The 23,881-nt window shown below is 35.9% G+C and overlaps 1 long non-coding RNA gene across 11 annotated transcripts; it reads right to left on the bottom strand.

Moving 5' to 3' along the window:
- Positions 1-12,041: 12,041 nt before the first annotated feature.
- Positions 12,042-22,231, bottom strand: LOC120113269. Of its 11 annotated transcripts, none has more exons than XR_005515141.1 (5): positions 21,527-22,231; positions 19,289-19,586; positions 18,104-18,617; positions 13,444-17,681; positions 12,042-12,327 (listed from the first exon to the last, which is right to left on the bottom strand). It is a non-coding gene; the product is annotated as an uncharacterized LOC120113269 (long non-coding RNA). The 11 variants fall into 11 exon arrangements; XR_005515132.1 differs by having other exon boundaries at positions 13,444-13,717; positions 13,847-17,681; positions 18,104-19,586; positions 21,527-22,230; XR_005515134.1 differs by having other exon boundaries at positions 13,444-13,717; positions 13,866-17,681; positions 18,104-19,586; positions 21,527-22,230.
- Between the last annotated feature and the right edge of the window lie 1,650 nt (positions 22,232-23,881).

Below are 23,881 nucleotides of genomic sequence, written 5' to 3'. Positions count from 1 at the left end.
GCGGCTCTCAGCGAGGGAGGGGGGGTGCGGCGGCGGCTCTCAGCGAGGGGGTGCGGCGGCGGCTCTCAGCGAGGGAGGGGGGCCGGCGGCGGCGGCTCTCAGCGAGGGAGGGGGGGTGCGGCGGCGGCTCTCAGCGAGGGGGTGCGGCGACGGCTCTCAGCGAGGGAGGGGGGGCGAGGGAGTGGGGGGGGGGGGGGCGGCGGCTGCTCTCAGCGAGGGACGGGAAGGGAAGGGAAGGGAAAGGTTAGGGTTTTGGTATTTAAGTCGGTTTGCAAGCCAAATTGTATATAGGCTGATTTGGGCTAAATCGTGATTTGGGCTAAATCAGTTTGCAAGCCAAATTTCATATCAAATTTTTTTTTTATTTATAAGGCTGATTGGATGGGACTTGCAAGGCAAAAATATTTTTGAACTATAAAGTATGGTAAAAAAATTCTATAAAGCAGGAAACTTGCAATAGGGGTGCAAATGGGTCATGGCCGACACCATGAGATTTTAAAATGAGAAGAAGAAATTTGAGTTTTATAGAGAGCGATTGGAATTTGGATTATCGAAGAAATTTGGGCGGAACGGCGGGCACACTTAGTTTCATTTTGGATATTCCTCCTTTTATTTTTTCTTTTAATTTAGGTTTACTCAAAAATAATATTTTTAATATTTTTGGAATTAAAAATTAAATTTGGTGACAGAAATTTTTGTCAATAATCTGTTACTGCCAAAAATAATCTTTTAAAAATTTATAAATACTAGGGTTACTATATTTGTGACGGCTGCATTTGTCACTGTCTGGTTGCAATTTTGGTTATCATATTACTGACAGATACCCCGTCACTATGATGGTCACTAAGGTTTGGCGCCCATCCTACCCGCGCATTCTGTGACCGGTCTGTCACTAAACGGTCACTAAGTTTACACCACGGTGACCAAATTTCTGTCGGTCACTAATCCGTCACAAATAGTAACTGATAACGGTCCGTCACTAATTTTCCGTCACTATACGCGTGTTTTCTGGTAGTGATAGAGATCTATCTAGAGAGTTGAATCAGATTGTTTCCCCAAAACCATGTTGCATCCATGGTTGATGTTCTTGCTATACCTAAGATTCTCTTAAACTTTGTTTACGAGTTCTTGAGAAGAAGATAATTTATGGCATCAATTTTTGCATAAAGATCTTTCCACGAGAGCCGAATGAGATTTTTTTCCCAAAATCATGTTATGGCCATCACTTTTGTTATTGCTATGACGAAGATGCCCTTAAACTCTTAGTTTATGAGTTCCATTATAATCATACACTTCTTTAAGAATTAAGAAAAAAATTGTTGTAATAGTTTTTCTGATTCATAACATATAACGCAAGATATGTATGTCAGCAGAAGGTAGATTTATCAATTCCTATTGCATGTTAATTAGTCACATGCACCTCCTATGCACGAACTGTTGTTTTAATTATTAAACTAAAAAGACTAAAGCAGCTGGTAACTCCAACCAAAAACATTTATTTAAATAGCATGCAATATATGAGCTTAATCTTAATGATTTTTCTTTTTAGTTTGTTACTGTAGTAACATACGAGCGAACAATGATTGATATTGAATGTAAAATAGTTCAAAGCAGTATAATCAAGTAAAATTTAGCAAAAACATGTCAGTACAAAAAGGTGTTTTTCGAATCTTACAAAAAAATTAATTGACTGGTTTAAGATAATTATGTTCTTGCTTATATGGTGAACTTTATTAACCCAGTATTAATTAGTATGTTTGTGAGCTTAATATCACTTGGAGGTGAACGTAAGCGCACAATTTGGGATCCAGTACGCGGGCGTCTAGAAGAAAAGGACGGAAAGGAGCGCGATGGTGGAGCTGATCTTTTCCCTTTTTTTATTCAGTTAATCGCCGAGAAGATTATGTACCCAAAAAAAAAAATCGCCGAGAAGATTCGGAGTGGTGTCAGCGGATCGCGCCGTTTCACAGAGGGGAAGAGCGGGGAGTTCGGCGCGTCGGGTTGTGAAAAAATCCTAATTAGTACCGTGTTTATCTTTCTAAAAGCATATTAGCAAAATCTAATCACCATCGCATGGCATTTCCATTTTCCAAACTCATCGTTCATTAATAAATAAGATATATGCATGGTGGGTGCCAGGTGCCAAATGTCAGTCTTTTAAGCATCTGATTTTGATCTAATGGATCAAAATTGCCCGCTATTGTTTATTTCTTAAACAGTATATATATATATATATATATATATATATATATATATATATATATATATATATATATATATATATATATATATATATATATATATGTATGTATGTATGTATGTCAATTTTTTTATATACTTAGGTATGGTAGTATTTGTATTATACTGGAAAATGTCTATAGTACTTGCATGTCTATAAAAAGAAGGAAAGCTGTTTTATTTTAGAAGCCTTTTTATTTTTTAATTTTTCGGGTTCATGAAGATCTTTTATGAGCCTTTTTTTTTTAATATCACGGTCAGTGCTAGTGGAGTCTATAGGTGCAAAAAAATAACTATAAGTTAATAAATTAGCCGTTTACCTGCTTCTATATTGAAGCCTTTGCATCTTTAGTTTATGTGGGAAATTAAACACAGTTTATGCCCAACTTTTTTTTTTTTGCTTCAATAATATTCTATACTTTAAATATTAAATTACGAAAAATATAGATATCTAAGGTTTTATGTGGCAACATTTTTTTAATAGAAAAAATTGTAATAAAGAAAAAAAATGCACCTATGCAATAATTTAAAATTTATCTCGTAATCTCTGGTCACTTGGGTTTCGTTTGGTTTGCGGAAAAAAAAAGAAGAAAAGTGTGGTCAACGAAAAAGTAATGAGATGCCTCTTGTTTGGTTGGAGTTTTCAAAGAAGAGATGAAAAAATTATATTTCTATGGGAATATGATTCCCACATTTCATAGAAAAGTCTTTCTCATGAGAAACATGGAAAAGTTACTTTCCCATGAGCCGGAAATCATTCCATTTTTTCTCAAAAAGGCCCTTCAATATTAAAGAGGCATTAAAGACCTACTTTTTATTAAGGTGTAATAGGAATTACACATAACTTTTTCAGAAAAGTGGATGGTCAACCAAATATAAGTACTCTGGAAATCTGTCACTTTTCATGGTCAACTAAACATGCCAAAAGTATTCTTCCAGACATCCTCTTTCTAGAAATCTGCTTCCTAAAAATCATTTTCGTAGGAGGAAAAATGCTTCCCGCGAACCAAACGAGCCTTTAGAGGTTAATGAAAATTTTGTGAGGCTATCTAGTTAAGTGTTTCTCTAATTCTCTCACACAAAAATCAAGAAAAAGCTTGGAAAACTGGATTTTTGTGAATGCATTGGATCTGGCAAGAAAGAGCATCTATAGGAATGGAAACAGGCTGGGTATGGGATCTGGCACAATTTTTTGTTAACTGACATCCCTGAAGCTCCGCCAAGGTGATCTTGTCCGCTTTACTTATTTATCAACCAACCATTAAATTAAAATAGAAAAGAGTTGTACTCCTTTTTTTTATTTAAGCATCAAAATCATCAATGTAAATCAAATTGAGCAATTAAACAGATTACAAGCCATAAAATGTAGTGTTTCTTTCCTACGTAATATTTCCATGCACTACCCCCGTCTCGAACCACATGCATGCTTCCTTTACTTGAGGTGTGCTGTATTGTTAATTCTTAAACTGACGCCTAAATGGAGTCAATTATAATGAGAAGCTTGCCAAGTCCTTCAATGTTAAACATTGAAACATTTTATGAAAGGTATTCATGCCTATTCTGTAGACCTGCATTCCTTGGTTGTTGTGCTTGTCTTAGTTTTTTTTTTTTTTTTTTGCCACTTGAATACGGTCTATATCTAACATGTAAGTAGTAGATAGGAAGGAAATGGTTTGTCTAGAACGGAAAGGTAGGAGGAGGAAGTTGGGTGGTGAGACTTGCCAAGGCCAAAGAGGAATGGTGTGGGTTGGAGCTTTCTTGAGTGGTTCCAACTTCCGACACCCACTCACCTTTGTTAAAATTGACATGGGAGGTGTCCGTAGTTCTCCATGAAAGGGCTCCAAGAACAAAAAAAAAAATAAAAATGGTGCCTTTAATAGTGATAGGTTGGAACAAAAGCTTTGATCAACTATTATATACGCCATATTAGTTTACATGCATGCATGTATTCAAATGAATTTTCTTTTTTTTTTTTTCTCACTTTTTCCTCACTGTTGGTTCAAGCCTTGTTGTTAGTCGATTAGAAATTAGAGCATGTTAGTCATAAATTGATGAACCCTCATCTTTGACATGTAATTGCTCATCAGAGAAGTAGCTCTCCCAATCTCATGGCTTGCAATAATATTTCTGTTTTGCATGTTGGCAATTGACTCAAAAAACTATGTAAGAACTTACATTAGAATCTTCAGACATTCGAGACGTCTAGGTTCTGTTTTACAAATATTAGTCAGCTTTAATTATTAACTGTTTAGATAAGTTTTATTTGACTGGATATAGGTTTGTAGCATCTTGAATGTAATTTGTATGTGCCAAAAAGAAAAAAGAGGCTGAACTTAGACTGAACTAATGAATGGAATTACAGCTATTTCAGTAATAGCATCCAAGCATTATTATTAGATACATCTTATCTCCTATTCATGAATCTACAGCGCTTCGGCATTGTGATCTAATACATGATTAATTATACAGCATTTATATTTGTGCATTTTAGGCCATCTGTTTTATGGTCAAGTAGTGATGGAGGATGTGGACACAATATTTTGTATAATTTATTTTTGAGTGTTTTGCATGAATACCCTTCTAAAAATTCAAATTTTCGTGAATACCTTTTTAAAATTTATATTTATTTATGTACCCACATAAAACACTGTTTTTGCACAAATGCCCCTAATATAATGGTTTTTCTAATACTATTAATAAAAACCATATTTATTTTAATTAAAAATAAAATAGAATTTTAAAAATATTTTTTTGTCCTCCATCGTGATCGTCTTATAAATATTTTTTTACACATCTACCCATCAAGGGTATTTTAGTCATTTAAATTTGAATCATTAATTTTTTAAACAACGTTAGATGACATGGTTATATAGGCAAAAATAAGGAAAAAAAAGGTAGAATGGTAAAATAAGTGACGAGGATATACATGTAAATATTAATTTTAAGAGGGTATTCATATAAAATTTGATATTTAGAAGGGTATTCATAAAAAAAACTCTTTATTTTTCACCACGTCAATCATTATTGATTGGGCATCAAATCTATCTTTACAGCTGTCAATCGTTCACGTTGTTGTTTCTCTAATCAACATGAAGCTTTACAAGCATAATTTTTTAAAAAGAAAAGTAGCCTATGGCCCATAGTGCTTGGAAGGTGCATATCACAAAGTATTCATTAGTAGCCTTCTATATGATCAATGTGCATTATATAACTTACTACAGCTTATATTGTTGTCCGATCAATTCACTAAGGGATTAAAATGATCTTGTTGTGTGTCCCTACCCCTAATTACATGCATATTTAAAGTAAGCAAAAAGTAAAATTACTCGTTCTAAATAGATAGTGACTTAATAGAGTGGATGCCCCTTTAGACTAAACCAACTCAAATTTTTACTCTTGTAGTTAGAGTTGGGTCGCGAACCACGAGTTAGTTCCCTATCTTGGTCACCCTTCACCTTTTCTCCAAACTTCTCACACTTTGTCCTGCGTGAATCAAGCAAAACTGGACTCCACCATCATAGATTTTCTACCAATTAAACCCAACAAAATCTAAGTGACGTGTTGTACATGGCATTTAAATCCAATCTGAGCTCAATTTAATTTAGACACAACCTAACCCGAATCTATCAACTGGATGTGTCACTTCCTAGCCCAAAGCATGAACGACTTTGGACCATATCTAGGCGTCGTGGCAGCAAACTCTGGACATTTGCAAACGAGTTGCATAATGTTAAATAGCTGTTAATTATTAATCCAGCAACTTAATATTAGTCAATCACTTGGTGGGGTCTTTTTCTTTTTTCCAGCTCACATAGCCTACCATCTTTTACCTAGTGTGTGCTTGGGAAAACTAGATGCTATAGGTGAGAATTTGAACTTTGGTACCATCATGGCTTCTCTTTGTTGAAAAGCAAAGGACGATGCTTGAAGAGTGGTGTGGAACTCCTATACTACGTTTGTTGGGGCAGGTAAGGCATCGAGTATTCTTTCTTTAGTTTGTCTTCTTCCACATATGGCTTTATCTTTGCGTGTGTACTTTTGGTTTCCTTTCACCATCTTTAAGAAAGTGAGATTCTTTTTGAGTTTAGGTATCATGAAATATATAAAATTTAGAAAGAAAAAAATGGGTCAACAAAAAAATATAAAAATATTTTTATTTGGTTAAAATTTTTAAAAATAAAGATGGAAAAGTAGCATTTTTATAGAAATAAAATTTCAATATTTTATGAAAAAATCATAAAGGATATTAGAAAGTTACTATTCTACCGGTTGTGAATTGTGGTCTTTTTTTTCAAAAAAATACACTTAAACTATCCAAATCTATGGATAAAGTTTTTATTTATTTATGGCATAATAGATATTTTATATAACTTTTCTAAAAAAATAGATGCTCAACCAAACATAAGCTATTCTGAAATATGTTATATTTTCATGATCAATCAAATATGTTAAAATCATTTTTTTTCAAGCATCATATTCTCAAAAATTATATACTCAGAAAAAAAAAAGTTTAGTAAAATATTTTTTTTTCTGTGAATCAAATAAGTCCTAAGTGGTTGATATAGCTGTAGTCACATTCCTCGCAGCTCTAAAGACTATAGAGAACCCTTGATCACCACCACAGTCGAGTCCCCATCTAATGTTTGCAGGCCATGGGGGTTTTGTTTGGGTTCTACTTGGTTCCGGATGTGGGTGTGGGCAAGTTGTTCCATTGCAATTGATTGCTAATACTATGTGACAGCATGAGATGGGGTAGACGAAAAAATGGGACCATAAACGTGTCATATGAGTATGGCCCTCATTAAATAGCGTATCTGACTTGGACCATGGTGTAAGCTGCCCCTTTCATCTTTTTATTGCTTTCTTCTAAGCTATGATCACTAGTCCAACCATGTTGTCTGATGGAGTCTCACTATGTGGGTAATAATTTCTTTAAGGGAAAGGACATGGAAAATTCATGAGCTTATGATATGTTGCAGTCCATGATCCTATAGTGCGAGACTCCACATGCTGAAGATAACTTTCAGTAATTGGCCAAAGGGGTCAAGAAAAAACTTAGGAGTTATATCAAATTGATAATCAATATTGAACATGACTTTACAACGAAGATATCGAGACATGGATAAGAAGAAGATCTAAATTTATATTGACGGGTCAAGAAAAAGGAGAATGGTGAAAACAAATTAAATTGATGTTCACAAAACACAAATATCTAATTGAAGCTGGGCACGGAGCATCTTAGAGCATTTAGGTTTAATGTCCAAAAAGAAATAAATTAAAGGCATGCACCCCCACTCTAAAATCTTGGAGATTACTTGTTTGCCATAGAATCTTGGTTTGTAATTTCCCACTCCCTCAAAATAAAGGGATCTCATTGCCAATTTAGCTATAACAACTTTGATGTTGTGACTCCTAAATTTAAGATAGGGCTTTTTGCATGTATACCCTTCTAAATATATGAAATAACATGAATACCCTCGTAAAAACTATTTGTATGTATATCTTTCTTCTTCTTTTTTTTTTCCTTTTTTTGCATCTAATGTCGTTAAAAAATAAACAGCTTAAAACTACAATAACTGGAATACTCTTATGGGTAGATATGCAAAAAAAAGTTATCAAGGTATACACGTAAATAATAACTTTTTGAGAGTATTCATACAAATTTTCATATCTAGAAAGGTATACATTAAAAAAATATATTAAAAAATATTAAAAATTGGTTGGAACTTGCTAAGTCTTTTATGATTCAGTTGGATCAACAAGTCAAAAAAAAGATTGAGCCACATTGTCAATTTTTTTTTAAAGATCATGACTCCGTCAAATTGAATATCAAGTGATCATTTTAGTAATAATTTTCTATTTTATTTTGATATAATTATCATTATTGAATTTATGATATCTATATATTCTTCATTATTTTTAAAATATTAAAGACTACCAAATTTAAATTAATTATAGTTGCTTAGATTAGTAAAATATTTTTTAATGATTTATAAATATTGAGTTATTATTTGTTTTTGAGGCGAGAATTTTATAAAAGCAGTATGAATCATTCTATAAGAGTTGATATTAATATGAGATCACATAATAATATTAATCTTTCTTTACCACCTTTTCTATTAAAAATAATTAAATTATTTTATTGAATTTTCATCATTTTTATTTTTTTAAGTGTATTTCCTACTAAATGTGCGTAATTGTATGAATACCCTTACAAAGTTGCTATTTGCATGTATATTCTTATAAAGTTTTTTTTTTTGCATATCTATTGTAAGGGTATTTCAGTCATTTCAAATTTAAGTCGTTTATTTTTTAACGGCATTAGATGGTACGGGTATATATATAATAAAGAAAGAAAAAAAAGGATATATAAGTAAAATAAGTATTTATGAGGGTATATATATAAATATCAATTTTATGAAGTTATTCATATAATTCTGTATATTTTGGAGGGTATATATGCAAAAAAAAAATGCTTTAAGATATTTTATTTAAAATAGATATAGATATTAAGAAATGATCGTATCTCAAGCGAAGAAGAGTTTGCTTTCAATCTACCACAAAAGGCTAAACAATTGAAAAAGGCATATTTCCTCTTGTCTCTCGTGTGATGAAATAATTTGTGATGGGCAATCTTTAGTTAGCATGAAGATAATTTAGGAAATTAACTTTTTATATTTCTTCCATACCTCTTTGTCGGCCTTCTAATCGAACCATGGGTTATATGGATCAACAAATATTTGAAAGTATTTCTCATATATTTATAAAAACATTTTTATTCAACATCATTAAACTATGCATAGAATTTTTTTAATATAATATATGGTCACTGTTTGCTGAGAACTTGCATAGTGGCATAAGAATATCAACTTTCTTCTATATGAAAAATACTGAGATGAGATTTTATTACTGTTTTATCTCAAATTATTACATTTTATATGCATTTTGTGTTGCCCTCCCCTCCTCGCCTGTCCCTGATTAAAACTAGTGTTTACTGCAAAGCTCAACCTTGTACCAAATATTTGGCTAAGAACATCTAAAAGATTGTTGGGTTACCTAGGTATGTCCATCTATTTTGTTTTGTTAGTTACCCTAGCAATGAAATACCATAACATGAATCATTTTCCTTCATGAATTATGAGATACTAGTCAAACAAAGAGGGCTTGACATTTGAACTATGGGTTTTGAACTTTTGATATAGGGGTGATTTGTCTCGTGAGAGAAAAAGTGGACCAACCTTCAAAGAAAAAGCTATCACCTTGTTATATTTTTTTGAGTTAGCGTATGAAATTTATGAATTGCTGGAGATTCAGTTACAAGCTCTACCTTTTTGCCAAGTGTATATCCGGTCAACAAACTAAGGGCTCGTTTGGTTCGCAGAAAAAGGAGACAAAGTGTAGTTAACGAAAAAATAAAGAAATGCCTCTTGTTTGGTTAGAGTTTTCGAAGAAGAGCGACGGAAATGTTGTATACCCGTGAGAATATGATTCCCATGTTTTATGAAAAAATTATTTTTCTGTGAGCCGAAAATCGAAATATTTTTATTTTTTTCCAAAAAGGCTCTTCAGCTATCCTTATTTGATCCAAAACATTAAAGACCTAATTTTTATTAAGGGTATAATAAGAATTAAACATAACTTTTTCAGGAAAGTGGAGGGTCAACCAAATATAAGTACTCTTAAAATCTATCATTTTTCTCTGATCAACCAAACATGTCAACAGTACTTTTCTATATATTCTCTTTCCAGAAATCTGCTTTTCAGGAATCATATTCCTATAAGAAAAAATACTTTCTGCGAACCAAACGAGCCTTAAAAAAATTCCAAAGCGGAAGCCTCGCCATTAAAAGTGACGCGCATTAGATCCTTAACAACAGTACCTCTGAAGTGGGAAGCTATAAAGTCTCCTCTTGAAAGCCACATTGAAAGGTAGGTGGGGGGACTCTTCTCCTTTGAGAGCAAGATGTGGTTGGGAATGCGAGATTTATCAACATGTAATCATTTATACATAGATATATATATATACACATTGGACAATATCTATCTATTTTTAGCCTCTGCAATTACATTAAAAGGTGCAACTGTTGAAAGCTGGTATCAACCTCATCAAAGACGAACTCAAGGATTTGAAGACTCTGTTTTCAGCTCGCCATACATATCCATAGGTTCTGATACTAAATAATAACTTAATAATGCCTATAAAGGTGGACCACTGGACTACATGATAAGACCACTTCAAGGGACCACCAGCACAACCTACCTCCTTCCTCTTCTACCTGTTAGCCTTAAAGGTGGAGAGACCCACATCAATTGTGACTTCGTTCAGGCCTGACAACAACCCCACATGCATGTCCATCAAGGCATCAACACCATATATCGCTTTCAGACAAGATATGTCTTAAGGCCTCTTAGTTTAACTAATGAAGGATATCATTGTGCTTCGCCAGCCATTATGGAGGCCACCTAGTAGTACATAAAAGCCTATATCCTGAGGGAAACTGAAAACTAGGTAGCATTGGCAGAGGCAGAGGATTACTTGCTTGCTAAATGGAACCTTGGGAAGTTTTAGCTAATTCAATGACTATCTATTTGAATAAGTTTATGACTTGCTCTTTATTCACAGAGGCAGAGAATTACTTACCCATGTGGAACACCAAGTCTGCATGGATCTGAGCATGACAAGTAGGATATGCTGAGTGTGGTCTATACAAAGAATGGCAAGATTCCCACTCCAAATGAACTGCAGTATCACACTTCCTATTCTTCCGTGCGCTCGCACGCTTGCAATAGCATTTGTATTCCTCTGAAGCAAATCAGGTGACCATGAGACTCAAGTTTTTTTCTTTGACATGAAAGAGGTAAAGACCGCACAGATCTCAAAATACTCTAAACTCCATCATTCATCCACCTGCTTAGATCTCAAAGCAAGCAGTAGATATATCTTTCGCGCGAACGATACAACCCGAGCCTCTAACCATGTTGCACCTTTAAGTTAACTAAATAGGATTCTGTAACAACCCAGGACCTCACCCAAAATGGCTAGCCGGAAGGTATTATTTGGGTTCCTTGATCCTGTATAAGTACCCAAGATCTACCCAGCGAATAACCGATGTGAGACTAAACACACGCCTGCACGGGTCCTCACATACTCCCCCCGTTCAAGCCCTGACGTTCTCATCAGGTTAAGGGTTCAAATCCATTTAAATCTAATCACAAACACCACGATCTGTCTGTGGTCAGCCCCAATGGATCCGTGCTGCAGTGTTCCCTAGTCCATATAAGTTATAGGCTGCGTCCGCTCTGATACCATTTGTAACAACCCAGGACTTCCCCCAAAATGACTAGCCAGAAGATATTATTTGGATTCCTTGATCCTGCATAAATACCCAAGATCTACCCAGCGAATAACCGATGTAGGACTAAACACACGCCCGCACGGGTCCTCACAAATTCCCTATCTGTTGGCTTGGTAATCTACCACCTCATATTTCACCTGCACCATGCTGCAATGCTTGAAGCCATCACCTGCAGGCCACAGTCATTTTCTTCCCCCAAACCCAAAGAACCGAGTTCATTGCATCCGAGCGCATTTAGCTCATTTACAGAAGGCGCATTTCTAGGGTGATGACCACTAACTTTAGGGAGACAGACCTAAAAAGCTATGGCTGCTTCACAAGTATAGTTTTGAACCTAACCTCCATTTTGGGTCCATTTGGTTACAAGCAAGTAATTAGATTTTCATATTGCTACAAAACAAAAAAAGAAAAGAAAAGAAAAGAACAGATTTTCGTCATCACACATGGTAAAGCAAATGCGATAACTGTACTCATATGCAGTTGTTTGGCTAGCTAGTTGTAGCTTAGCTTACAATGCTTAATTGGCTGTCACCAGCTCTCATTACATGTATGCAATGCAATCCAAATGCCATTGAGGCAATCTTATTCCCTTCAGCTTAACATAGAGGATTTTGATAAATTGAGTTACAAGAATTTAGGTATTGCACTGCAGCAGCAAGACTTTTGGCGACTGCATGATACAATCGAGCTGTGCTGCACCGTACCAGACTGCTTAGTACACTAGGCACGTATACTGTATAGATACACATAAACCAGTAAGGCTTCGTATGGTAGATATCATGCTAGGAGTTTGATCAATATTTGAATCCATAGTTAAATAAATATTACTAGACTAAATCAATTGTATATCTATGCAGACATAGGAAGTCCCTTAATTACACTAATAGGTGCTACTGCCATTCTTAGTTACATATTAAAATAGTCATTTAATATGTTGTATAGCCTCACTTAAGCTCTCCACTTTAAAGAGCAATTATTCCTTTTACTTTTCATTTTTGTTTATGCCATTCTATTACAGACTTTATTCCATTCATGGAGACCATGGTTTTAAATAAAGACAGTCAAAATAGATCTTAAAGCAACTCCATTCTAACAACCATCCAGGTGATGATATCACTAGGCTGCAAGACAAGCACGATAATTGCGAGCAACTTGTGTTCAGCTTAAAGTCTAGGTTGTACAAGCTCTCTTGATTGGCGGAGTCAAGCTTAAGCCTTTGCCTAGCTTGTTTTAGTATGGCTCAAAAATGTTTAAAATATACATAAATGAAGAATATGTATTTATGTAATTTTCATTAATTTAATATGTATATATACATATTTCATTGTAAAGTATATATTGATTATAATTTATTAATTAAAATTATGTTAAAAAATATAAATGATGTTTATATTTATTTATTAAATAATAATACAATTTATAAAAAGAAGAATATAATTCAACTAGGAGACTAAGGCATACCATGATATTTACTCAATTTATATTAAATGAAAGACTTGGTGGAGCTCAGTTTCTCAATAAATTCCTTAAATGAGCTCTTCATTAACATCACTAGTTCAGCTCAAAATTTTTTTAGCTTGTTTTATTTGAACCTATAACTATAACTGATACACCGAAATTATATAACAATCATAAATAGCATCCTTTAAATATATCTTTTTTCCTTTTATGTAATATTAGTTTTCTTTGAATCAAATCTGTAATGTTTATATATATGTATGTGTGTGTGTGGTGAAAGGGCTAAATGAAATAAATGTATAATAACGGACAGCAGCGATTAAGCAGGACAGAAACCACAGTGGATAGAGATTGTTCTTGTGAAGATTCCCAAAGAAAAGCTCATCTTTACCTTGGTGACCGGACACTGCTATGAAAGCAAAAGCTCTTTTTCTCTTAGCTCCGCTTTCCAAGCTGGCAGAGGAATCCAAGCAAAGTTCACAAGCAAAACAAGATGTCCTCTCTCTGCCCACAAGCAATCGATTGCGAGCCAGCTTTGGAACTCCATGCAGCGCATCTACCCATTCTTTCTTTCCACTATCTTTATAGGTTTAGGAAAGCGATGGCTTGGTCTTTTTCCCACGTCTCCTGCTAGAGCTTGTGTTAGCCCCCCACCTAATGGAATCCTGCATAGAAGAAAAAGCTGAAGCAAAGAGAAGGGGAAAATAAAGAAAAGGAGGGAAGGAGCTATTTGGTTTACATGGGTGTGTGTCATGTGGCCAGAAAGCCTAAAAAGAAGGGGAAAGATGGACTACCTCTCCATGTCTCTCTCACCTTTCTTTCCCTTATCATACAAAGCACAGCCAAAGGTATTTGGGTGTCAAAAACTTTAGAAAAGCTTGGCCGGTGAACGAACAAGGTTTGGTTGGAATTCTTATGCCATTTGATAACAGGTAAGGTTGCCCGCATGCTTTGCGCAAGATAATTTCTTAAAGAACAGAGAAAAGTTCCTGAGCAAATGAACAGAGAAACAGGTTGAGCAAATGATACTTTGCGCAAGATCATCATTTCAATGGCCTTGATTTCCATCAGTAGAGGGTGACTATGTAGATGTCAAAGCATATCACCTAACTCACTAAATAACAAGCAAACCGTGAAATGGCAGAGACGAGTGAATTCAGGCTTCTACTTGTGAGACTGTCCTTCATTCCCATATGTTCAGTTTGTCTTTATCCTTCAAACTATATCATAAAAATTTCGTAAATTATTTACAAATTCAACTCAAACCATCTCATTAGCCAACTTTACTGTAACATACAAGAAATTTTAACATCATATTACTAAAACCAATTAAAAAATAACTACTGTGTCCTAAGAAACCTTATTAGGAGCTTCTAGTGTATTATAAATCTCAGCATTAAATGAAAACCAGGTACCTTGTTGAAAACTCCATGCCTACTAGACCACTGATCCAAAATGATGAGATGTTTCAGGAATCATTTTTTGGGGTTGTAATAGTCATTTGATGAGCAGAGACTTGGTGCGCCCATCGTAATGACTGCCTCAGACCAGCTTGTCCAAGGCCCTTAAGATAATAATAAACATAAATAGAAGAAAGCACTCAACAATGACTATAAAGAAAATGTTTTGTGCTCATTGACACCAAAAGATATGCAAATTCTTATGATCAATCCAATGAATAGAACCACTTGGCAGCATGAACATGTTATTGTGCAGCAATGGGATCTAGGCTTAGATATATATCTTCTGAAATGTTTTTCACTAATTATAGGAACCAAAGGTGAACAGATAGATAAATGAAGTCATTTGAAACTTTTTCCAGAGCCCAAATACAAAAATTCTTGAATCGTTTTTGTGAAAGAACTGTGAAAGTGCCACCATCCTCAGTCAACTGAGGAACTCTTCATGGAAGAAAAAGTGACAAACATTAATACCATTTCAATAGTCCGCTTCTGTCTATAATCCACGTCCGAGAAACCAAGGTAGCAGCAAAAGACAGTGCAAACTAATGACTGACTAAATTTTCAATTTTTACAGTTTCAAGTGATATATGTATTAAGAACAGGAGAGCAGCTGTAGGGAACAACCTCAAGGCGTGTAGTTAAGATGTGCTCAGCACCATAGCACAGTAATTTCTGCTCCTAGGATCTTTATAAAAATATTCTTTGCAGAACTTGATTATTAAGATTTAATATATACATATATAGCATGGCTAGGTTTCCTTTTGTATAGGGAGTTTAATGCATGACAGCAGAAAAATGCATCGATTGTTGTTTTTGCGACCATAGTTTTTTTAAAAAAATCTTCTAGCTCCAGCATCTTGTTTTTAATAGGTTTTTGAAAATAGTCTATGTTAATGTTTTTCACGTTCATATTTTCTCGCAGACATGGAATATAAATCACCCAACTGAATCATCCTTTGAGGTCGTTTCCCACAAACGAAACCCTTTCACCTACAACACATATGTTAACTTTAAAGAAAGTTGCATGTAATTAAGCAAAAAAAAAAAACAGAAGAAGAAAATCAAAAGATAAATGAAGATAAGAGTGTATTTTGCTAAAAGAAAATAATGGAGATAGAAGTGCTGCTTCGAACAAATATCAAGAGATGCAAAGCTCTCTGAAGGCCTACCAAAACAACATTCATTCATCTGAACCTTCAATGAATGCTGCTACGCATGCATCATCATTTTCCTAAGTGTTTCTAATGACAGGCATAAAAAAATGATATTACAAATAAGAAGTAACTATTCTGTAAAATGGACCCTTGTTAAACTCCAAACTGCATTGCTGCTTGTTAAAAAAAACCTGGACCCCTCCCACAATCCCATTTTCATGACTAATTTCCAAATAATTATTGTCTAACAGCCACAGGCTCCTTGAAATGTCTAAGAGGCAGAAAAAACATGACATGTTACTTTTGCAAGTGATTGTGACAAGATGATGGGAACATAATACATGTAACCATTGCGAAAGGAGTACCAGCATTACAAATACAAAGAATGACTTCATGTGTTTTCGCTTCTTTTCCTCACTCTTCAAATTCTACTACCATATCCAACTGACAATAGGAATTAGATTTCTAATCAGTTGCTGAACTGAAGAAAAAAAAATTACAGTAGGAAATAGATCAACTAGACTAAGCCTTTCAATGTTTACATTGTGTTGTAATGGGATTTGCTGACCTTGATTTCATCAGCTCCCCTTCCATTTCTGTATCAATCACTAGGAAATAACAAAGTTCACTGACAGATACATTATGCATTTCAAGGAGACGATCTAAGAAAGAGCTCAATCAAGAACCTTCTCAAACTCAGTCAAAACTTTGCTCAGCCATGTTACCCAGGGCAGAACATGAATCAAGATAAGCATTAAGGAGCAAGTTGTCCACAACATTGGTGCCACATCAGCCCTTCATTCAATAGACTTGCTTGGAAAAAGATGCTTTAATTGTGAAATGGGATTAATGATTATCCAAGTCATTTTCTCCACTATTGTAAATATCCTTGACCGGCCTCATTCTGCAATTAGTGTCACTTATATTTTTTCACATTATTATAAAAGCATGAAAAACAAATATTATAGATTTTTTTTATTCCAATCACCTGAAAACTAAACCAACCATAATGTTAATTTAACACCACTGCTTACCTTCTGGTGTTTTTCTAGAATCTAGTCTGTATATGACCAGATTGCTGCATCCAGTGTATTATGTCGTGTAAATATGGAATATAGCTTATCAGGACTAATCATAACAATGTAAACCTATGAAAATTATCATCTACTCAAACTAATTTAGATAGTGCGTGGGATAAAGTACAAAACTTATCCATTATGACACATGTAAGCAACCAAGCCACGCAACTTTATGACGTTTATTTTCAAGTTCCCCCAATATAAAACTCTTATCGCTCATATGTTCTCTTCTTTATTTTTCCTTCTCTTATGTACAACCTGTTAAGTTTCCACTATTTTATGTGCATACTTTAAAACAGAATATTACCTATCTATCAAATAAACATGATTCACTCATCCGCTGTGAGTTTACAGGCTATCAATTGCCCTCTCATGCATAATTGAAACAAGAACAAAGTTCATCAAAAGACAAATTTCATTATGTTGGTCTAACACATACAAGGTAGGAGATTAGACTGCCGCTAGAAATATGAAACAATGTGAACCCCATTGATTGTTTCATCAATAATTCAGATAATAAAAAATTGTTCTAGTCTAGGTAGAAAAATATCTCATGGAGCCATGATAAACATCGCCAATAATGAGGGTGTGTATAGATATGGGGAAAGCAGAACCACAAATGACATAAAAAGCAATTAAAGTTCAGATTCCCATGTCATCAACTAGGAGGCGCGATGATCATATGACTCAATTCCTTTCCATCATCAAAACTTTGAAGACCACAGAAAAGAAGATAGAAATGCTTCCAGAATAAATTATGGAGAAAAATCCTTTGGTTTTGGCACGGAGAAAACTTCCTCAACTTACAAAATCACGAACCTCAATACATCCCCAAATATTTCCACTAGAAGGTTCTGACAACTCCCCCAGATCTATTAATCATGACCGTCATCAGGCCCAGCCTGAATACATCAAGAAGCTCTACATATCCCACTGTGAAAAACAATGAAGAGAGGTTTTGAGAGTCATTTCACCCACATATATCAGCATGAAGAACACATGCACATAAGACTTTTTCTATAAACACAATCAGCAAACTGATGTCAAAGGATCTGATTCAGGGTATCAAATTAAAAATATAGAAAATTTATCTAACAGATATTGGAAACATTAATTTAAAGCTTGTTTTCCACATTTTCTGCACTTCATTTTAATATCTATGTACAAGTACCAGTAACTAAAATACTAATTTTCCCATGCCTCACCAAGTTTTTCAAGATTGAATGATGATTTTGAAAAATACATGGTTTTTTGGCAAGTTAATCATAACTTTAGAGAGCAAATAGCAGTGTACAAAAGTTAAAAAACAACATACTTTCTTGAACTCAATATAAGAGAACAGGAAAGGAGAGTACCTTACAGCAGCCTGACCACCATTATAATGTGTTAGTGCACCAAAAGATTTGTATTATAGGCTACAGCCAGTGCTGCCTTCATACCAGGAACACCAGCTGCTAAGTGCATGGCAAGATATGCCAAGTAGAAGGCTCCTACATGCCCAGTCTGACTTGCAAATAGGTAGTGGATGAGAAAGTAGGATGGCTGAAGAACACAGAATGCTGCTGTCCGCCTCAGTGAGACAGACTGATGAGACTTGGCCACACAACCAGACATCCATGTCACCAATCCCAGATTTGTAAGCTGGCCAGCCATTCCAACTAGAATTGCAAACCAAGCCAAAGTATCCCATTCAGACTTTTCACTTAGGCAATCATCCCAATCCAGAACACCCAGAAGCAGAAGGAAGGATAAGCCAAGCACTGCTGCAACAACACTTGCTGCAACAAGAGCCTATATGTGCAATAACTTCTACGCATTGAGCTTCTTAACATAGCAAATATGCAGCAAAACTTTACAAAGTTATGTCCTCTGGCCAAGTAATAATTGAAAAATGTAAGTATATTACTTACAAAACTATATTTAAGTGAAGGCATCTCAACTTCACTTTACAAGTGCAATAGACTTCTGGTGCCTATTACCATGTGACTAACATTTATGCATGAGTGCTCCAAAATTTTTTATGTGAAAAATAGCAAGACATTTCAAAAATATATTTAACCAATGGAAAAGTAGAATCCAAAAAGTCAACCTCAACCAGATACTTGTGGCTTGTTCTTGTTTACCCCTAGGCTGGTCTTTACCATAATCAATTAATGAACTTTGATTTCATTCATCTTATATTAATTAATAGAAATATAAATATATAAAACTACTATCCCTAAATAGTTGGGAAGGGCTAGATGATTATGGTTATGGTATAAAGGGAAGTCTTGTCTTAACATCATCAGTATCATCGTTGTTCACAAATATGGAAAAACTTGAATTTCTGTCTTTAACAAGTTTTCAGTGTTGACCAGAAACTATGATCACGTAGACCAACTAACAATCTAATATTGATAAGTCCAGCGTGCACGGTGCCAAGCTGGGGATAACATAATATCATTAGCTGACACCAATCCACACAACTAATAGAATAAAGCAACATTCTTTTGTACCATATCAAAGGATTCCATCAATTAAATAATATCATAATTAGTTACCCAAATACCCAAAAAGGAACTGCAAGAACCACTGTCCCAACCATGACCCATTCATTCCTTGTTCCAGCTTTTTTGCAGCCAAAGCAGGTGCCTCTGGTGTAACTGTCACTTGCAGGGCAAAAAAATTGTATAAGATATATGGAGTAGCTAGAAGAGAAATGATGGCAAGTAAACTTGCAGTTTCGAAACATGATATTCATGGACTTTCAAACCTAACCCCAAATTCCTCAGTTAATTTAAGGCATAACAGGTTCCGAGCTGCAGCAGTTCAGAAAAGGGCACTTGAGTTACCAGCTAGCTGCCATGCACCAAACAGAAGACATGAATAAGTTGTTAAAAATAGTACAATAACAGCATCATGAAGAAATCCAAAAAAAATGTGAATGTCATTGCTAGGAGCTTCAATGAATTAACCCCCCTCGGCATCATATGATATATAATAAATAAACATTTTACATCTCTCCCATTATCAATGTGGCCCTCTTCAATGTTGACCACAAAGCATAAATATGCATCTCAAAGTAACATTGCTATTAGAAGATAATAGATGAGAAATGAAATTGCAAAGTACATTGTGGAGTGAGACTTTCTGTTGACAATTTATAATCCAAGGAGTTGCTAGATGACTAAAGGTTCGCAAGGATTGTCACAACTCATGGGAGGACGAAACAGAGATTACTGGCCAAGGAAAAACTTATGAAACCTCCAACATGGCTCATAGCTCTTTGTTATGTCTTTTCCTTCTCTTTTAAAAGACAGAGCATGGCACCAAGGTTACCACTTTAGTCCCTTCAGGCTTTTGTTCTTGTGTCATAGTTAAAAGGCACTCAACTCCTTGTCTCAACCAGTGGAAATATCTTCTAGTTCATTTTTAGTCAGCCCCAAAGTGCCCAAGAGAGGCACAAGACTGCCGCTAGCCTAAAATCTAGAAGAAAGTAAATATGGCCTTAAGCCTATCCCTTCCACCAATTTGAACATGATTTGCTTGGGTTAATCCCATTGACATTGCTACTACCAGCAAACAGTGTATAACCGTCCAAAAGTCAATCAACTTCCTATTTGATCACAAAAGACTCCTAACCGCCCCAAAGGATCCAGTAATAGAAATCAATTCCAAACTTGAAGGGAAGCCTATAAGGACGCAATTCATCTCTGAAGTCATTGACCTCATGTACCAGAGTAGACCAAATCTGAACCATAGTAGAAACAATATATAGATAAAAAAAGCCATCTAACAATTGTCAAATCATTTAATATAAAAAAATTACAATGAAAATATATGGTTAGTATAAGTGCTTAAGTCATCTCTCATAACATGTTTTTCTTTTTTATTTTGTTAATCAAGCAACTGATTAGTTGAGTTGGTTAGGCACCTTGCCTTTCAAACCTTTACAATGTCACAGAAAGGAACTTTGAATGTGGAATTCACTATAAATGTGGACAACCGCCGCAAGTGGTTTTGTTTCTGGTGCAACTGTGTGGGTTTGGGTGAGGGCATATAGCATGAGTCAGCCTATATGGCTTGGATGTGCAACCTCAAAAAAAAAAGGCCCTGGGAAAACACATGCACAACTTCTTCTTCTTCTTTTTTTACATATTATACTGGACATAAAAGGACTTTCTACAACAAAAGGGACAGCATATAATTTGGTAGCGAAAAATAAGTCGTAGAAGCTAATATGAACTCTGAGATTATAGACCTTAGAAGTGAGTAAATTGCTCTTGAGTAGAAATGTCAACATCTACAGTTTGGCTGTGCATTTTGAAATGTTCAGTTTCTGATTAGACCCTGCAGCAACTACATTTTAGACATAACGTGAATCTTGATTAGTGAACTGCGTCATAGCATACCATATCATATGCAATCATGCAGTGTTTATCTACTCTTCCAAGCCTTAAAGTTCGAGACACAAAATTGTTATCATTTTTGGATAATTGAAATGACGATGAACAGCGAGCACTCTGTCAATTACGAAAATAAAATCAAGAATATGGAAAAAAAAAACTTTTCTTTCTCTTTTCTGTATATCACAATCAAAGGAAGAACCCCATGGTCATAACTAAAACTGTGGCATTAATGCAGGTGTCCCTATGCAAATAGTAGCCTTTTTATAGGTTTTGCATGTCAAACGTAAACCTTGATCCCCGGAAAGCCTAATAATTCACAAACAAGCAAGATATTACTGTCAAGGAAAGTATGTATCATTACTGTAATACATGCCAAGAAAAGACCCTAACCTGAAACATGATCAGATAGGAACCGAGATTCTTAAATGAAGAGTCCCCAGGCCTGCTTTTGGCGACCCAGGAAGTCGGTTCTGGAGCATCGCCGGCGCAATGAAGTCCTCACTGATAGTGAGACTATGCCTTTGCTGTGGTGTCCCCCCCAGTCCACATCGGCCAGGGGCCAGGTTCCCTCCGATACGATTTGTAACAACTTGGATTCCTTGGCCCTGTACAAGTATTCAAAATCTACGTACTGCATAGCCGATGTGGAACTAACTACACGCCTGCATGGAGATCACTTCATTTGTGAAGGCCCGAATGCCGCCGAGAAGCTTGACGTTTTGGTGACGACAGAGGCAGTGAGGCCGAGGAAGGCCCAGATTCCCACCGGCAGCGAGCTCGGAACGAGTCCAGCGATGGTGGACAGGAAGATCGCGAGGAGATGCCAGGCCTGCGGGCTGACCTCGACCGGCCCGGGGCGAGGGGCCGGACTGCGAGGCCGATGGCAAGGGAGATTGCGAGGGTGGACAGGTTTCGCCCCTTGCGGCCACGCTGGCGGCGGGGGAAGGTAGGGTCTGGGGCTTTCTCCGGCGAGGAGGCGCCGCGGACGGCGTAAAGGGGGGGTTTTGGGGCTCGGCGTTGGTGGAGGTGGCGGGGCGGGGGCGAGGAGAGCCATCTCGCACACCTTAGGGCCTATCCTAAACGTAAACCATCTGATCTTCATCGAACGGCGACTAGTAGACCCAGGGAGGCGAGAGGGTCCGCATAAAGGGTCTATGCGGACACAATCGCATAGTTCTAGTTAGTTATTATGCCTAAACAGTCCGCATAGTTCTATATAGTCATTATGCGGAAACAGTCCGCATAATGCTTAATAGTTATTATGCGGAACCCGTCCGCATAATTCTGCATAGTTATTATGCGGAAACAGTCCGCATAAATACTATATGAAGAAACGTCGCATAGTTATTATGCGGAAACGGACCGCATAAGTCTAATATGCGGAAACAGCCCGCATCAATATTACATGCGGAAAAGTCGCATAGTTCTACAAAGTTATTATGCGGACATGGTACGCATAAATCGAATATGCGGAAATGGTATATGGGAAATATGACCGCATAAACTATTATATGCGGCTCTCCCCGCATATAATAATTATGCGTACTGTTTCCGCATAATCACTATTTTGAACTATGCAACCGTTTCCGCATATACGATTTATGCGGACTGATTCCGCATACTACATGCTGAACATGCGTACATGTCTGCATAAAATATTATATGCGGATCCGTCCGCATAAAATATTATATGCTTGCTGTGGCTGCCTCCACATAGATTCTATGCGGACTACTGTGCCGGGGCGATGACGTCGCGGCCGTGGATATAGAATGCATGATTTGTTTCCAATTGCTGTCAGTTTAAATTTTCTGAATTAAATTCGTTTTTCGCAGATATTATGTGATCTAGGTGCCAGGACAATGAAGCTGATGACCAACAACCCTGCAAACTATATTGGGCTTAAAGGCTATGGTTCGTGCGTGGCAGGCTGGGTTCCCTTGTAAACTCCGAGACAGAGAGCTAAAATGGGGCACATCTATAGTTACAGATTACGAAGACGCAACCACCAACAAATACAAGGTCCTTTCGTGCAAGCAGCAAAACTTGAAGATAAATATTGGCCATACTATTTTATGGTGGTCAACCAATATTCTGTACAATTTCCTACGCAGTGGATGTGTAACAACTATCTTATTAAATGAGCTTCATGACAAAAAGCTAAGCTGCAAGATACTCAAGGATACATCTGAATGTCCAAGTATTACATGATGTTCTAAAATTTTACATGGCTTTATAATTTATTTATCAGTCAAAATTTGTCGCATTAGGTGTTTGGTTGTGCGGTAAAATTTCATAAAAATCCCTGAAACCATGAGGTTAGAATTCTACTTAGTCAAAATTTTCAAGTTAATGTTCTTCACTCTTTGTTTATCTTCTAACTTTTTCCCCCAAATTTGAATCTTCTTGTCAACAACCAAGCACTTTCGAGAAAACATTTTCAAATTTTGAAATAAAAAAAAAAAGAAGAAGAAAGGCATGATCTGCTACAGTCCTAAAGTAATAAAGAATGAAATTTGCACATGGTTTTCCATAAAAAAGGAAAAAATACAGACTTTAAAAGCACGTAAATGTGGTTAAACATAGCTCTGTGGGAACTCTTAAGATTGACAGTATAATTACAGAAACCAAAAAAGGAGCTGTGAAGGAAAAAGAAATCAGCAAGTAGCCAGCGGCATGTCTGCATAAGGGTGCATGGCTATGTTCTAAGCTATTTACTTCTAGACAACTTGATGTCTTCTGGGCAT

The sequence above is a fragment of the Phoenix dactylifera genome, chromosome 15, assembly GCF_009389715.1.
Source record: "Phoenix dactylifera cultivar Barhee BC4 chromosome 15, palm_55x_up_171113_PBpolish2nd_filt_p, whole genome shotgun sequence".
Lineage (NCBI taxonomy): Eukaryota > Viridiplantae > Streptophyta > Magnoliopsida > Arecales > Arecaceae > Phoenix > Phoenix dactylifera.
Note: the sequence above shows the minus strand (reverse complement) of the source record. Positions and strands in the feature narration are given on the sequence as shown.